The sequence below is a fragment of the Chaetura pelagica genome, unplaced genomic scaffold, assembly GCF_000747805.2.
Source record: "Chaetura pelagica isolate M959 unplaced genomic scaffold, ChaPel_1.0 scaffold271, whole genome shotgun sequence".
Taxonomy (NCBI): domain Eukaryota; kingdom Metazoa; phylum Chordata; class Aves; order Apodiformes; family Apodidae; genus Chaetura; species Chaetura pelagica.
This window is the reverse complement of record NW_009952106.1, coordinates 1,393,981-1,412,467: the sequence shown is the minus strand read 5'-3', so window position 1 is coordinate 1,412,467 and position 18,487 is coordinate 1,393,981.

The window sequence follows — 18,487 nt, the reverse complement described above, 5'->3', positions numbered from 1 at the left end:
GCAGCGGGGGATGAAGGGTGTTTGGGGAAGGACCAGCAGGCTGGGAAGCCGAGGGTGGACCGCGTGGACCTGTCGGACCTGCCTCATCTGCTTCCCCGCCCCTCATATAGCCCTGCTCCCTTGCGGGTAGGGGTACTGGCAGGGGTTTCCAGTGTGCTGCCTGGCTGGGCATCCCTCTGAGCTTATTGAAAATCCGGACTGAGGAGTTGTTGGGTTTTTTTTCTCCAAGAGGAGCCAGCTCGATCCTGCTTTGAGCTTCTGCACTGCTCAGGCTGCTGCAGCCCAGGTCCTTTCTTGCTGGGACTTGTGGCTTACCTAAGAAGAAGGTAATCTCACAGGAAAGCAGAGGCCTCACAGTATTTTTCTTTCCTGTGTGTAACCATCACTGAGAACCTCGGAATGTCCTTCAGGCTTCCTTCCCAAACACTAGCTTTATGCTAAAGCAGCAGCAGGAAAAGACAGCTCTTTGATCTGCCAGGAGATAGCACTTTGTGCACTCTAGCCAGTTCATCTCAAGATGCTAAGCACAACGTTACATATGCATGGCAGCTTTTGTCCTGACCCAAGAAGGCTTTTTGTGAAACGCTGCTATCTTGTATTAAAAAATGAAGCAAGAAACACCACTGAAATGCATCTGTCTTCAGGGTGAGACAAGACTGCTATATGACAGAGAACAGCAGAGCTATTTGCTAACCAGAGAATAGAAGGTTGGGCAAGCAGCAGCATTTATTAGACACACAGATTGAATTTTCATTTTGGTTAAATACCCTTTGCTGACTGAAATTTTGCGAGGATGGCAAAAATGCAGATGTCTGTCATGGAAGGAGTTATAATACTAATAATTAATTTGTGTGCTTCACTTTAAAAAATAAAACAAAGCCCCTACATTTTTATCGTGGGAGGTGGCATGTGTTGGTAAGAGCATCAGTCTCGTCTTTTCTTCAGAGAAAATGAGGGATAGCTGTGCTTTTATCTGCCTCCCACTCTGGTACTATGGAGCCTACATTGCAGAACCCAAAGCAGCCAGAACTCCCTTCTCCAAGGAACTGTTTTCCAAGCAGAAGCAGGTTGGTCAGAACGTGGTAAAGAAGCTCAGTAGGACCTAACCAGTGGCCCTTGGAAAGCACAGCACCAGGGGGAGGAAGAAAATGAAGAAGCAGGAGAATGCTATTTTTCCTCTCTTAGAGGACTTGCTTATTAAGTGTAAATACAATCTTAAAATGCAGAGAGGTTTGAAGAAAAACCATCTTTTATGGTTTGCAAAGAATGCTATTTTTCCTCTCTTAGAGAACTTGCTTATTGAGTGTAAATACAATCTTAAAATGCAGAGAGGTTTGAAGAAAACCCATCTTTTATGGTTTGCGAAGGGATGAAATAGCCATCAGTTCAGCTACAAAAGTGAGTATTGATTGAGGGTAGAACTGTCCATTCTTGCATATGTGCTTCTCCACAGAGAGTCATACATACACCATTTTGCAGACAGACAAATGTGACATTTGTTGTAACATCTTTTGGGAAGACAGGATAGGGGAACTGGTTCCTCCTTCACAACTGAGCCACCATTCCCACCATTGCAAGCTGCAGTTTTCAATTCATGTGTTACTGCTCCTAGGCCTCCTGAATCAACTTTATGATGCCTGTCACCTGGTCTTGGGTCTCCTGGTTCTGCCCTGAGCTGGCACCCACTCTTCAGCCTTTCATGTGTTTCCTTCCATTCAGGTCATCTACACACTTATGCAAGAAAGAAAAACTGTTCCTTTTCCTCAGCAATTTCATAATTTAATTTTTTTTCTTTTCTTGAAACCTGAAAAACAGACATAGAAGTTTTTCACATGCAATGACATCAGCTTCTTTATTTTAAGAATGTCAACAGACACTGCTATGAAAATAAATGTTGCATAGCTACATAAATACAGTTGGACTCCATTATATTAAAGGTCTTTTGCAACCTAAGTTATTCTATGAGTATGAATTTGAACTATTCTGTATCAAGTGGCTGCTGACTGGCCACAAGCATATTTAAGCTGGAAATCAGAAGGTTCTAGCTGTGAGTGCAATCAGGTTATGGAACATGCTTCCTACAAGAGGGGTGGGAGGAGAACTAAGTAAGTTTTAGTAAGCTCTTGAATAGGATAGTCTGACACAAAGCTTGTAAGAGGAAGACATGGATCGTGATGATGTACGGGTGAACACCAAATAACATATCCAGTAATGAGACCGCATAAGGCCCTGGTGAGACCCAGGGAGATTAGGGTGTCCCTACAGCATTGGAGGTCACCCCTGCAACCAAAATGGGTGATGAAGTGATGTTAGAAACTGTGAAAGTTACACAAGGGTCAGTCTGAAAGGAACATCCAGAAGTCACATGATCTAGGTGCCCAGAGGCAGGATCAGACACACTGATGCTGCCCAAGCAGGTGTTTTCCTTACCTGCCCTTAACACAGGATAGGGTTTCTGCCACCTCCTCTGTACCTGGTACATGGCTCTTTGACTGGTAGCTGGGAAGGTTTTCCTCCTTTTTTAAACCCTAATTGAACTTGTTGCATCTTGATCTATTCTCAGGAGACATGGGGAGCAATTGATCACCATCTTTTTTATAACAACCGTATGTATTTGAGATTCATAATTATATCCCCTCCTTCTGTTTTCTCCCTGATAGACACTATCCTTTTTCTTGCAGCCCTGTGTGTTTTGCACCTGGTATACTGTTTGTTACCTTCCTCCAGTCCAAATCTAGACTAAGTCTCTTTTACTGAGCCTCTCTAACTAATACAGCCAAGAATGAAATTTGCCTTTTTATGCAATACCTTCACAATGGAGATTCATATTTGTCTAATGGTCCTGTAGCTCCTTGATACATTTCCTCAGTGCTATGGTCTAGCCAGCTGTTCCCTGTTTCTTTATTGGTGCATTTAATTTTTTCTCCTTCTCAGTGCAGTATTTCCCACCAGTTCTATGGAATTTTAGCAGGCTGATTGTGAGCCATTTCTCCAATTTGTCAAGATCATTTTTTTTCCCCCTGTCCTACCTTTGGTCTTGCAAACTCTTCCAGACTTGGGACCAGTCGTGCCTTTTATACACATATTTTATTTCATCGTCTAAGTCGTTGAGGAAACTCGTTGATAGATCTTGCCAGGCACCTGTGGGACTGATCTCTGTAAGTCTTCCTGGTCTGACTGCAAACTATAGATAAGTAGTTTCAGAGCTCATACCGTTGATAAATACCATACAGGATCGTTTCAAAAAGCCTTACTATGCATCAGGATAGCCTGCATTGCTGCACCTGCTCCCTTCCCTATTCCAGTTACTGTGGCAAAGAAAATTAACTGGTTTGACATGATTTATTCTTGGCTTTCTCTCTACTGGCTTTTCCTTATTGCCTGATTATCTTTAAGTGATAACACATCGATTATTTAATAGTTTGTTCCAATTTCATTGAGGAGATGGAAGGGTAATGACTGAGGGCTAAGGAATCAACACTTTCAAGAAGGTTTAGGGACACTTGCTGATTTTTATCAGGGCAGTGCTGGCTTTGAGGGTAATTTAATAGAACAGACATTAAGTCTTCACTAGTAATTAAGTCTTTACTAGTAAATTAAACAACACCAGAAAACATTCCAAGAATACAAACTTAATCATCCTTATTAAGTGTCAGCACACCCCTGGCATGGTTTGGCTTGGTCCCACTAGGATTGTCCCAGCCAATTTCCAGGCATGAATTGGGAGTCATTATTAGCAAAGGGCTGTTCCCAGAGGCTTTTGCATGAGGTCACTCTGTTCCAGAGGTGAAGAGAGTTTAGTAATATGGATGTGAGCCATTTGGTGCTATTTTGCAGATGTGTCTAGGAGAATGTTCCTAGGCACTCCTGATTTACTACTTTCCTATCTTTTTTTGCCTTCTCCATCTGCAAGATTCACTGTGCTTTGTAAGCACAAATGAATCAGTCCTCTGACAAGTCCAAGAGGAAGCTGAGGCCACACAACTCACTTTATAGATGTGAAGTGTGAGGCAGTATCTGACCTAATCTCTGCAGCAAGAAAGTAGATGGGCTAACACTGAATTCAGAGGCCTGACCTCTTATCCTTGGCTATGCCATGGACAGCAGCCCTCCACCCCCAAGCATGTCCTTCCTCAGCTTTTTATGCAATGTCTCATGAACCATGAGATAGGAGGAGATCTTCCAGGGGCCTTATGAAAACAGGTTTCCCCAACGTAGTGGCTGCTCTAGCCCAGTGCCACGTCTCCTCTCCCCTCCCAGCAGTACCAAATGCAGGTGGTCACTGGGATCACAGAATGAAGACAATCACTGCCCCATTTCAAGGGAGAAGCCTGGCTGTGGAGTAAAGCCAGGATGAGAGCAGGCAGGGTGAGTCTGCTTCTGTCTGTACACCTGCACCTCTGAAGAGATGAAGGGAAGCACCTTGCTGCTGAGAGAAGTCAAGGAAGGACTATCACTGGGACAGGATGACTCCCAGCAAGAAGGAATTAGCAGGAAATGTCCCTAGGGACAGAGGTTGTGTGTTGACTGCCTGGAGGAAGGAAAAACTGAGTTCAGGGGAGGCAGACAAGCATCTGAGAGCTGCTGTGAATTAGAACTGAGTTATGTAGTTCTAATGGAGCTTTGGTTTTGCCCCATTTCCCTCTTTATTGGGCCAACACATAAATACCTGCCTTTCTCCCCAAGCTCTAAAAGCAGGGTTGACATTGCATCTTTGTGATAATGACCAGGGGACACAAATTCCAGTGCAGACTTGTCTGCCTCTAGTAGGGACAACTACAGAACGGAATGCCACCAGAGAACAGAAGAGCCACAGAAAACACAGTCAGCCTTCTACAGGCTGGAGGGAGCTCCTGCAGGGTGTGGAGTTTTTTCCTCTGGTAAGATAAATACAGAGAAGTCAATGGGCTGTATCTTCAATTTGTGTGCATCGTGTTATCTGCTCCCACCTTGATGGGCTCCAAACAGATTCTGGGAACAGCTTGAGGTGATATAATTAATTAAATGAAATTAATCAAAACAACCTACCCGGAGACAAAACTGGCACTGGTGAAGTGCAGAGCTGGGCCAAGAAAGGATTCTGTAGCCAGGGCTGATGTCTGCCTTCATCAATAGATTCTGTTTGGATGAAATACTGTGTCCTACATGCCTCAGTCAAACATGAGGGGCTCTGAGGAGTTGTGTTCCTCATCTAAGATCATGATTGTCCATGCAGTGCAGAAATTGCAGTGGGAACAGATGGAGTCCTGCTTTTCACAGAGCCAGGCACAGCATGTAATCGTAGATTTCACTTTGATGCTGAATGGAGCTGAACTCCAAAGTGTGCTGAATTAGTGTGGAGGATGCAGGACAACTGGAGCAATGGCTTTGAGAGATGTGATCTAAGAGAGATCCATAGGTCCAGTGAGTGTGTCCCACTCTGCATACCTGGGAACAGAGGTACAGATTTGCCCAGTTGAATTACTGAAAATTGGAAATTCTCCTCTGCTTTAGTCTCTGTCTGTTCCCCCGAGGGCATCTGAGCCCAAGTTTTCTTATTCCATGTGCCAGTTTGGAGGCATTTTTTGGGCCTGTCCCAGCCATTTAGGTTCTTTGTTTTATGAAAGCATTGCTGTCCTCCCAAAAATATGCTAAGAAGCAATGTGGACATTGTTTCCTTCTGTTGAGCAAGGATAAGAGCACAGTCACAAGAACAAATACCTAATGAAGGATGAAATGCCCAGATATATTGTGGGGATGTGTCCCTTGTAAATATCTGAGAACAGAGAGAAAGACCCAAGCAGCTTTATGAAGTGCTGTGCTATTGGGGCCACAACCCCATGGCTGAGTTTATTCTGTAGCCAGCAGAGGTGCATCCATCACAGATACGGGTGCTGTCATGCAGAGGCAGCATGGGGTCCTGCTGGTTGCCTAGGAAGTCACAAGGAGCTGTGTATTTCTGAATTAGGGCATTGCTGAATGGAACAGTGTGTCCTGCTTTTAACACTTGACAAGTATCACGGGAGGGAAAATGTGGCTGCTGCAGTTCCCCAGGACGAGATTGCTTTTGACCACATGTGGGTTCTTGGAGAATCTCTTGAGGAGACCCTCTGGGCTTTCATGCAATTTCAAAATTAGGTGTCTGGCTTTCTAGCCGTGTTTTTAACATGGGGTCCTTCAGCTACATTCCGAAGAGTCTAAGCCCTTTCTTGGAAGTTTATCCCCTTGAGCAGGCTCCAGAGAGCCAGAAAGTACTTATTTGGCAAACAGAGTGCAGAGATTTAGGGTAGTGGGTTGGCCTGGTGAGGCAGAGCTCACACACACACATCTGTACTGCCATCAGAGGCAGCAACTACACTTTTGGTTCTACATCTGGGAAGCTCATTTCTAGCTTAGTCATCTGGTGACCACAAGTCTCTATTCCTGCCCCAGTCACCCTATTTTCACCTAGTCTTCTGTTGTGCCTGGCAGTCGTTATGAGTTAATGGGCCAGTGCCTGAGTCTTTCTTTTGCCACTCAATTTGTCTGTGGCATTTCCCTATCTCCTTGTCTCAGGGGCAGTAAGACCTCCCATCCTGGTTGACAGTGCTGTGAAAGGCATGAGAAAGCTGAACCACATCTGCTACTTGTCAAAAGCACAGTGTTTCATGTGGAGGTTCTAGGTGCTGTTGGTTCTAGGTGCTAGTGAGGTGCTCAAGGGTTTCATAGCATTGCTGACAGAGGTGGGAGAAGCCCAATCTGTGCCTCTTCCTACACCTTATCTTCTGTAGGCCTGTCATGCAGCAGGTAGGCTGCCGAGTGCTGCTGCTGATTCAAACGGCTTATCACTTGTTATGAGAGAGGACAGCCATGTAAATGTATTCCCTGTCCAAGACACGGGGCTGTGAATTCAGGCTGAGCTCATCCTTGTCTGCAGGGAGGGTGAGCGACTCACCCCATAATGTGTCTTGTGGTTTTCTGGATGGTGGGATGCTCTTTGAAAAGAAAGTGCCTAGTATGAATGCTAAGCACTGTCCTTTCCCACCACCCTCCTTCTTCCAAGTCCCTCTTGCTTAGCTTGGTGCTCGCTCCTTGTGGTCAGACCCCCGTGGTCCTAGGAGGATGTGGCCAACCCTTTGTTTCTTGTTTCCTCTGGGCAATTGGGAGAGAGGGTTTTGAGGACAGGGAGTGCTCAGGGCTCCCAGAGGAGGGAGAAGAAAGGAGTTTGCCCCTAAACTGAGATACTGCACATGGGAGGTGACAGCCCTCTGCATCCCTGCGTGTGCTTGTGTTTTTTAGGTAGGAGAAAAGTGTTTATATCCTTCCAGATCTCTGCTGAGCTCCAAGGGAAGATGCATCTTGCTGCCTCTGATCAAGGGGCTACTAGGTAGTCTGAAAATAGCATTATTTCTACTGCTATAATTTCTGCTTCCTCAAATGAGTTCCTGGGTGATTGGTAAAGACAAATGCCCCAGAAATGGGAACCTGGCAAGGAATCTGAGTGCCCCCAAGTCTGAGATGGCCAAAGAGCTGAAATCAGACAGACATAAGCACACATACACACACACACATCATTAGCCCCTAGCCTGCCTGTGACATAAATTGAGATTTCCTGGGATCCAGCTGGCACCCTAATGAATACTCCCCTTCGTTCTTGCAAGCAGAAAATAAAAAGCAACTGAGATACACCCCCAGCTTCCCCAGGCATTTCTGTTATATAAGTAGTTCAGGCCTTTATCAGTGTTCCTTTGATTATCTCTGTGCGCCCACATAAATATCCCGTGTGTGCGTACACACAAAATCCATCTATTTATCCACCTCACAAACTATTTTGCTGGGAAATGGCATGGTCTCCTGAATTTCTTATGGCTCTGCTTAGGTTGGAAACAATCCAAGGGTCAAACACTGTGCTGTATCTCCAGTCACCTTGCCAGTCAGTGCAGAGCATGGGTCTCTGATACTTTTTGAATCTTTGATCACCCACAGGGCACTAAATTACAGCTATTACACTGCAATTGGCTGTACAGTTTTATTCTTGGATACACTACCTGCCTTCGTCTGTCTGCATAGCAGCAAGAGTTGTATGCATTATTTACCAGGCTAAGTACACTGCTGCTGCTAGTGTTGGGGGGGGGCAAATAAATAAATAAATAAGTCTTGTGTGTGTAGAAATATATATATGTATATATATATAAAAAAGAACTGGAACAGGCTTTAAATATAAAAAGATGGCACAAATACAGCTTCATGAGAAATGATTTTGTGGTTATATAAAACTTTCTGAGATTCTACATTCCCTTTTGTCTCCCTGCACAGGGGTGTGATTGTGGCCTCCTGAAACTCTTCAGGAAGAACAGAGGTACTAGGGAGCTGGTGGAGGTGCCAAGGCAGAGCCAACCAAATCCTGACAGGATAGTGGGAGTCAGTATCAGAGTCAAGGTCAGTCCGGATAGGGACACCCTGGGAGAAGTAGGCTTGCTACTTCTGTTTGGTGAGAGGAGGTAGGATGTGTGTGGTGACTGAATCATTGCTTCCCAAATGCACTGCAGATGTTCCCTTCACTTCCCCTTCATCAGTGGCGACAGCCGGACCAGCTTGGCATAGCTCTGGATTAGGCACTGCACAGAGCAACGGTCAGGCAGCACCTTATCCATCAGGATGTGAATATGGTGGCTGCTAATCCTGCAGGGAGAGTGAAAGCAGCTGTGCATAAGCTGCCTCTAGGCAGAGCTGAGCAGAGTCACACACTTAAACCAGCTCCTGGTCTTTTATTTGTTGAGATAAATTGCAGCCAAAGTGGTTTTAAATCTAGTCTGTGGTCAGGAAAATGTTTACCCACTGGTTGAATGTCATGAGGCAAATGTAGAGGGCTGGAGCTCCGATTATTGCAGAGCTGGTTGATGTGGCATTGGCTTGTATTGCAGCAGTTAGTGCTCTGATTGTTTCCACTCTTCCCAGTGTTTAGGGGCCTTATTCACTGTCTTTCTATCTTCTTTCCACCTGAGCTGGGCCCATTCCTGTTCAGCAATACAAAGTAGATTGCAGGTTGCGTTCTCCTTTCGGCCCCCAGAGCAGTCCTTACAGGAGGCAGATTTCTGATTGAAATCCTCTATTTCAATTGCTGCTGGGATTCTCCTGACACAGCATGAAGACACTTCTCAAGAAATTGCTAGCAAAAGAAGGCTGTGTTTTCACTAAGCTCAGGTTCCCACTTCCTCCCTTTTCCTGACAATGCAACACTGTCCTTATTTCAGACATATTTTGCACCCCTTTCAGCTTTTGCAAGCCTCTGGAGCAGAGGCATCAGAACAGCCCATAGAGGAGTGCCCCCTCAATCCTCTCCCCTCAACAGGCAAGGCTGCGGACTGAGCCTCCCTAGGTCAACATCTTCCTAAAATTAGTGCAGAGAACTGAGTATTTTCCCTTTTCTGCTAAGGTGAACAAACTGGTGAACCCTGAAGACTGTGTTTCTGACACATAAAACATCAACTGTCTTCCTGTCTCTTGTGGGGAGCTGGGTTCATACTGTGGGCTTCATAGAGCAATGTTGCCCTTCCTTGAGCCTGGGCAGTCTTGACCGTGGGAGCAGAAATTGAACCCACACTTGGATGAGAAACTTACGGGGTCTCTGCTCTTGCTAAGAGCCCATTCCAGCTCTTCTCTTACAGGCAGTCTCTCAGCATTGCTTCACGGTTGACAGTGTAATTTTTTTTTAGCCCAGTAAGACTGTGTTCAAATATGGGATACTTTAGGAGGTTGGGTGAACCTGTGCACACAGGTTAAACACAGTCTAAAGATTGGATGGGGTCTCCTGTACAAACTGTGCTGGGCAAATGAAGGAGCATAGTTTTTGTTGCTGGTTCCCGAGGCTGCTTGACAGGACAATGTGGGTACAGTCCTGGAGAGTTTTTAGCTCATCTGGGTGGCAGTTCAGGCACAGTTTGATGTGCTCCCGCTTTGTTTCCAAGAGTGGCACCTCAACCATCAGGATGCTGATGTGAAAGGGAAGTTCCCTTTACTGCAAGATTTTCCTTCTGTGGACAGCAGAGGCTGTGGCTGTGTGGAACAGTCTCATAGCCTTATTAACTTTTCCTCTCAGATTGTCTTGTTGATTAATGTAAAGAAGTTAAATGTCATCACAATTTTATCTATTCTGTCCTTCACCTGATGTTCTCTACTTGTATCTTAGACCTGAGAAAAGGTTTGAATGCTAATCTGTCTTTTCCAGCTAGAGCAGTTGGAAAACCAATTCTCCTGCCACAGATGCTAGGAATAAAGCAGCAGCTCCTCTGGATGGGCTTATTTCTCTCCCAGGAAGAATATGACTGCTCCATGCTCCTGTGATAGCTCTGGACCTGGGGCAGCTTGCACATCTCTAAGATGAGGCCAGATACAGCTGGCCATGCTGCTCTGGGTGGTGTCTCACAACCATCACCTTGGCTGTGAGCATAGTGTTGGCAGGCAGTAAGGAGACCAGGACATGGAAGGAAGCTGTAGGAGAAAGAGGCCGCAGCACAAGGCATGCATTTTCTTTTCTAATTTGGGATTTGAACTGTGCATGGCACATGCAGGTGGGATTTGAATGCTTTTTTATGACTTTACAAAAGAACTCCTCTGTCCCCAGATTTCACAACCTAGACAGAGAAGGAAATCAGCCAAATGACTTAGCTCCAACCTCCAATGGCCAGTCTGCGAAATTACATCAAGCCTATTGCTTCAGAGATGCTGTCAGGGTTTGGAAGAAGCTGGGGAAGTGCCATGAAACAGGAAGACATCATCTGTAGGGGAAAAAACATAGAGCCATTTTGTGTACCAGCAGCTACTAAGACTGACAAACATGGCTTAGACATGTTTTGCTCTCAGGTGGACAGTATTTGGGTGTTTTCCACATATGTTCATCTATGCATTTTATCTCAGAGGGCTTTGTCTCAGTTGATATGCAACCCAGGAAACACCATGCCTTACTGACTTCACTTGCACTGGCAGATGCTCTTTTGAGGGCTTCACAGATAAACTGGCCTGTATCTTACTGTTACATGTTGAGACCTTGGCCTGGAGTGCCAGTTGTATTAAAGTTGCTGTAAATTCCTTTAAACAGGGAGAACTCAGGTTAGTACTAGAGAAATTGAAAAACCATTAAATTATTAGGTCCCAGAGAACTCCTGATACCCTGCTTCTGCCAGGTGGGTGCTTTCCACGTGGGGAAATTTGCAGAAGGTCATTTGGTTCCTTCCCTGAAAACACATGCTGCTCCCCTGCTTCACTCTTTGGACCCTGGAGGTCCCTGCTAGCAGCAGAGCTTGCAGTGGATTGGAGACGAGGAGATCAGAAAACAATTCCTGTTCTAGGAATTCCCACATGCAGATCCACGTGAATGCACTGAAGGCAGCACTTTCCTGTGCAGGCTGACCTGACTTTGGGCAGCCCTGGCAGCTGACAGGTTTGTTCAAGCATTCAGCATCCAGTGGTGCCCAGTGCATGGTCAAGAAAGAGATGGCATAATGGAGAATCCAACTTGTGGCAGCCCTAACTCTTTGTTGAGCCTGCATACTTTTTCCTAGCAGCCCTGAGGGACTGTGGAGAGTAGTAGAGCATGCAGGTGAACTGATTGTAGAATCATAGAATCATTTTGGTTGGAAAAGACCTTTATGATCATCAGGTCCAACCATTAACATAGCACTGCCAAGTCTACCACTAAACCATGTCCCTAAGCACCACATTTACATGTCTTAAATACCTCAAGGGATGGTGACTTGACCACTTCCCTGGGCAGCCTGTTCCAGTGCCTGGCAACCCTTTTGTTGAAGAAGTTTTTCCTAATATCTGATCTAAACTTTCCGTGGCACAATTTGAAGCCATTTCCTCTTGTTCTATCACTTTTTACTTGGGAGAAGAGACCAACTCCTACCTTGCCCCTATCTCCTTGCAGGTAGCTGTAGAGAGTGATAAGGTCTCCCCTCAGCCTCCTTTTTCCCCAGACTGAACAATCCCAATTCCCTCATACACTCCTCATAAGATTTTTGCTCTAGACTCTTCAATGTCAGGGTGAAACAGCGGAGCAGGGGAGGCAGTGGCTGTGAACACTTCGGCTCTGTGCTTCCCTGCCTGGAAAAGGGAAAGGGCCCTGGGGAGTAGAGTGTGCTGCAGACCACAGCTGCAGGAGGAGTCACCAGCACCCAGCCCTGGGTGCCTTGTGTTGAAGGAGCCTAGAGCATGTTTGGGACCTTCCGTGTCCTTGTCTCTGCTGAAGGAATCACTTTTTCCCCGGCAGGCATATGTTTGGCATATGAAGGCAGCAGCTACGCCAGCTGAGGTAAGACCCACTCCTGTGAACTGTCTGCATTATCTGCTTCTTCCAACTCCAAATATGCTCAATGGGATAGCTGACTTTCAAATTAGCAAGAGCAATTTTTTTATGACTCTTCTTGCAGTCCCTGAGTGGCTGCCAGCCCTGCAAGCAGCAGGGACCCAAAACTGCCATGTCAAAGCCCTGACAACAGGGGACTGGCAACAGAAACTCTGGACAAGCTGCTTGGAGAAGCCCTCAGAGTCATTCAGTTTGGAGACTGCTATTAGCTAATTTCTGCCTCCTGTTGCAGTTTATTATTAGGAGCCTGGAAGCAGACACCTCACCCCTTTGAAATGTCTCCTGGCTTTCTTTCCTCCTCCAGTCACTATTTCCTGTCACCAGCATCCCAGGCAACTCCAGGGAAATGAGTGGAAAAGCTGTGAGTGGCAGATCCTCAGGCCTTGGCAGGACAGCAGACACCAGGAGCTGGTAGCGGTTCGGTTCAGTTCAGAAGGTAACATCCCAAATGGTAGCGCTCCAGGAACACAGATGTGGGCAGTATCTGCTACGAAAGCAAAATTTACTCAGCAGGATGGTTGTTGCAGTTCACAAGGAGCCAACACCTCATTAATTTTCTGCTGTGTGTAATGTAAAGCTGTTAATGATATTTAGTCCTTCTTTTGTACCTTCCCTTTGAGAAGCTTGAAAGCATTTTGGAGACACTAATTAGTAATGGGTTTCAGCTCCTTAGGAAACACAGCAAAAGAATAATAAGTCTTTTATACTAAGGGAAATTGAGGCACAAAGACAATGCAGTTCCTACATGATGCCAGGACAGCACAAAAGCAGCAGGTGAAAAAAAAGCACAAAGCAGCAGCGCCTCCAACCTAGGAAGCACTGGGATGCTCTCCCTGTGTCCTCTGTTGTGGCTGGAGAAGGGAGAGAAAATAATCAGCTCTGTTTGCTCAGAGCAGCCAAGTGTGGGAACACTGACAGCACGGAGTGATCTGCAGCCATCTCCTGAGATGTTGTCTGTCCCAGACTTTGTAATAGTAGCATCCAGGACTGTAGGAAACCCTGACCCTTGCCATCTGCCTCTCTCAGCTTTAACTGTGGTAGCTCTGGCTGCCTTTCTCTGGCATAAAGCTGGAAGCAGAGATGAGTAAAACTGTTTTGTCTGTTGAAAGACAGGCTGAAGTGGGTACCTACCAGAATGTTCTGAAATCCTCTCTGTTGAGAGTCAAAGTAGGAAAGGGAGTAAGGAAGGGAAGAAAACTCTCTGTCACTGGGTGACAGGTGTCCCTATAGAATTAGCAATTTTGCAAGCTTCTTTTTTCTCACAGCAAGCTCAGGACTTACCATCATGCCTCTGTTTGGTGGGCTGCAAACCCAGCACATTAAATAGCAGACAAAAAACAGACAAATTCTCCCCTGTCCTGCCCAGCAAAGGCAACAAATGGAGTGCTTTTAATTGGTGCTGGGAGCAGGGATATGCTCACCAGGTGACAAGTCCCTGGTCTTCAGGTGAAGCTGGCCTTGTCTAAGGTGGGTTTGACTCCCTGCCCGTGCTTAATCTTGGTTGTGAGAGGGATGTGTAGATAGGAGGCAGGATGTGACTCTTTTGTGGTTATTCTGGAGGTTGCTGTTTCAGATCTTTACAGACACAACCAGTGATCTGTAGGCTGGACAAACAAGTAGCTCATCCCACCTGCATAAAACAATCTGCAGGAGTTCATGCTTGTCCCTTGTATCATGCCCAGCTATGGGAACAGTCACACACAGCCATCAAAGAGCATCCCCTTCTCTCCACTGAGCTCTGTTCCTCATTGCCACTGGGAGGATTTCTCTTTCCTGCAAAAATGTTCCTGGCATTTGATTCTTGGCTTCCTCTCATCCACACTGACAGGCGTGGTGTTTCCCACCTGCTCTTTTGCTGAGTGCCACTTCCAGAGGACCTGTTGTCCAGGGCTCTACTCAGGTAGTCACCCTGAGACCTAGCATGAGCACTACTGTGAAGGACAGTGGGGTTTTGGTCACCAGAGGGAGACTGGAAATTATTTGCTTTACCTGTTTCCAGTCTTATCTATGCTCAGCAGAGGAAACCTTCCTGCAAGGCAAAAGATAATTGCCCTCTGCTTTATTTGAGTGAGAAGACATTCAGGTCTTCTAGTTTCTCTTGGAAGAGTCTATTTTCTGTTTAGCAAAATCTTTGTCACCTAATGTTATTAAGGCATGGTGAATGCATGACAGCTTCTGTATGAAATTAGTTTGGCAAGCCTGTTTCACATTCTAGGATGTAGGTACAGGTGTCAGAAACCAGAAGCTTGTCTTCTGCCTCACTGTAGCAAGCAGAGAATCCAGCAGCCTTTGGGGTCTGGGACCTTAAGGACTGGGGCCAGATACATTGCAAGACAAGGCAGATGGAGGGAAACAGAGCATCTTCTTCCTCAGCTTTTCCAAAGCCAAATCATGGGCTTTCTGGAGGTTTCAGCTGGCTGCCTTTCCTATACAAGAAAGCCCAAAAAGAGGCATTTCAAAGTCTGATAGGCTCAGTCTGTAGGCACTGCAACAGCACCATGTCTTTGCTACCCACTTTAGAAAGCCTGACTGACTAAGGGTTAATTGCTGATGAAAAGCCTCCCCCAGGTAGCTCTTTCCTTAATGTAGCAGCAGCATAGCTGTGGTATTCTCTGATCCATTACAGCCTTATCTGGAGTTCTTTATTCAGCTTCTAAAATCCCTTTAATTCATGTCTTCCCGGAAGACAATCATCCCTCTTCTTACTTCATCCTTCTTAGCCATGTATATAATTGCCTATAGTAATCCACAAAAACGACCCTGATACCTTAGTGCCTGGGTTATAAAAAAATCCACTTTAACCTCTGTAGGGAGAATATTTTTATCTCTGTCTTCCTTTTTCTTTAGACAGATTAATAATTTCCTGGGTTTATAACAACGCTCGTGGTGTTGGACTATTCCCCATGCCTGGTATATACTGTACTGTTCTTTGAAGCTAAGTTCAGCATCTCTTCCAATATTTTAATAGCACTCCATCACAAGCAGCTGCTTTTTATTTGCTTTGCATTCTGCTCTTAGCTCCTTGCCTTTTTTTTTTTCCCCTCTAGATGTGATTGTTCTCAATGGGTGACCCTGTGATGTGACTTGCTGTATCCCTCAGCAATACCTGGGAGCAAGGGCTATGGATTCAGTCTTGGTGCATGAGACCTTGCAAGCATCTGCCACACTCCTAGATCCACGAAGACAAATTGATTGGTACCTCACCTAGAAGCACTTGGCCCCGCAGAGCCCCAGATTAGGCACCTTGGATTTCTGATGGGGAGCAAGAAGGTCACAGCTAACCCAGCCTTCCTCTGGGACTTGTATATCCACTTCAGCCTCTGCAGTCCGCTCCCGAGAGCAGAAAGCAGTGCTTGGAACACAGCCTCTTCTGCATCTGTCTTCCACTTGTCCAATGCAAGAACCAGGAGCTCATCAAACCATGCTGACAGCTAGCAGGTTCAAACAAGGAAACATCTGTTCTTCACACATCATGCAGCTAAGTGGAGAAGTCCTTGCCACTGGGTGCTGCGTGTGCTTAAACTTTACTTATGTTCAAAGGAAGTTGGATAGGTTCATGGAGAAAGAATAAGTTTACTAAATACAGAATTTACTAAATTTGCTAATCAGAAAGTCAGTTTACTAAACATACAGAAACCAAGGCAATTGGCTAGATGGACTTTGGTGTGCCCAAGCCTGTCTCGGAGTGTTTACTCACCCCATGTGGCAAATAATTTGGTGTGCCCAAGCCTGTCTCGGAGTGTTTCTTACTCACCCCATGTGGCAAATAGGTTGTGCTCCCAGTGGTGTGGTTGAGAGGTGCAAGTCCAAATATCAAAGGAACTGCCAAGCTGAACACCAGAGCTGGTGGAAATAGGTCATTCCACAGTTCTTCTCCACAGGTGGAAGTGGAAGCCATGCTGTGGCTTGTCCATGCCTTGACTGGGCCTGTTACCTGCTGAGCTGAGCTGCAGCATTGCAGGGAAGGCAACAGCACTGGTTTCCCCGGCTGTGCTTTGCACAGTGACTGGCTCTGGCAGCACACTCTGAAAAGGCCTAGCAGGGGGAAGGAGGCAGGTGGAGGGTTGCCTGGTTGATGTATTGCAGTGCTCTTAGCTGCTTAATAATTGTAGCTTATAGGTTCTGCAGGGATATTTTAAGGATCTGCATTCTGTACTCATACATGCTGCTAAATTCACATGTTAATTTTTCAGATGCAGACCCACCTGTATCTTGGGCACGTTTGGCTGACTACATAATCTTAGTGAAATATTTTGCATTCCTGGGATGGAAGATGGTTCACAGAGGCAAAAGCTGACATATTATCAGCCTTGGGCAGGGGAAAGTGACCTTAGCAGGAAGGCCTATGAGATCTGTTACAACTCTTCTCTTTGGGATAGATGGTCAACCACATCCCTCTGCCACATTCACTCCTTCTGGAAAGAAGGGATAAAGCAACATGTGTCACAGGGAACCATCAATGCTGATCTCAGTTAGCAGTGGTAAATGAGGCTGAGGTCTTCTGAAAGAAGGTAAATGCTGTATGTAAAATGAAACAGAAACAAGTCCAGTCTCCTCTGTAAATCCATTAATGAGTCATTAGTGGTTTACTCTCCAGCTTCCGGTAACTGAAGTTATTTTATAACTTTGGCTTTCCTATGAAAATACTAAAGGTATGGGTGAGGTCAGAGGCACTAACTGAAAACTTGCCAACTCTTCTATCAAGAAGGGATATTTTGGTCAGATTTGTAAGAGATAAAGCAACAGCCTCATCTGGCAGAAAGCAGGCTGAATTCTCCTTTCCTCCAGAGACATCAAGCTTCTTAGGCCTTGAGAACCAGCAGATGGCTTAACAATGCAGAGGTGGAATGAAAAGCAATTGAAATTTCTTCTACCAGAACACTGGAATTATCATACCAGAGCAGCACTGCTGTCTCTCAGTCTGGTATCTGTCCTTTTTCTCTTCACAGCACTAAGAGTTGAAGAGAAGGAGGTGGCAGCCACTGTGGTGGGAATCCATAGACTGGAACAGAGCACATTCCCAGGAGATATCTCCTCTCTCTCTTCCTAGTCAAACAGTAGAGGTCCTGTACTGGGCTGGGAAGAGTTAAAATCCCTTCCAGAGACATTTTATTATGTCAAGTGTAAAGGTAGATATTTTCATTATTCATATCAATGGCTTTTCTTGTTCTGAATGCTGCTAAGGCTCTGTCCTCAGTGAAATCCCATGACAGTGAACTTCACAGGTTAATTATTCATTCTGTAAAAACAGTCTCTCCTTTTATCCATTCAAAATGCAATGCCTTTCACTTGAATTGTATGTCCTCTGTTCTTGTTTTATTTGGCATTCTATGTGAGGGAATGATTTGCTTCCACCCATCCAGCTGTTATTTTGTACCTATTTTTTGCATCTTATGTATTTACCTTCTTTTTGTATTACCCTCCCTCAATCTCTCTCTCTCTCTCCATTCACAAAACTCTCCTGGTTTCTAATAGTTTTTGCTACCCTCTGTTCCTACTACATAATTTTGGAGGCAGAGCTGCAATAGTCAAACCCAGAAGATGAGATTCACCCCTGTGTGCCCCAGGCTTCAATCCCACAAAATCAAATAGGGCTGCACTGAGGTGACACAGTGACAGAGCAGGAACAGGGTGTTTTCAGGTATTTGTTCTCTGTATCCCATCCTTTTTGCACCCAGATGCTGTTTGGACCTTGGTGACGCATGTCCTATGTGACATTGACCTCATGGGCACCATTTGGGGTGTCACATCTGGCAAGGAAAGGTGTGCTTCCTGTCAGGATTCTTTGCTGTGCCCATCTTGCCTCTGTCATTAGATTCGTGCATGATCATGGCTGTGGTCCTTCAACACATCACAAGACAGGAGGCAGCTACAAAATGAAGTTGGCTTCCAAGTAATATTGCTGTAAAATTTTTATTTTTTTTTTGGGTATGCATGTTGACTTTTCTTTTAACTGGTTTAAAAAATGCTTAGCAAATGCAGCTTCCAGCTTTCTGTTCCATAATCATGTGGTTTGAAAATCTACAGGGAGAAGGCAAGCTGAGATGCTCAGGAAATAGCATGCCTCCAGGAGATGAGGATTTGAGACTCCTCCTTTTCCTTTCTGTTAAATAGGATAAGATTTATGGAAGAAAGGTGAAGACTGATAACACAGGCTCATCT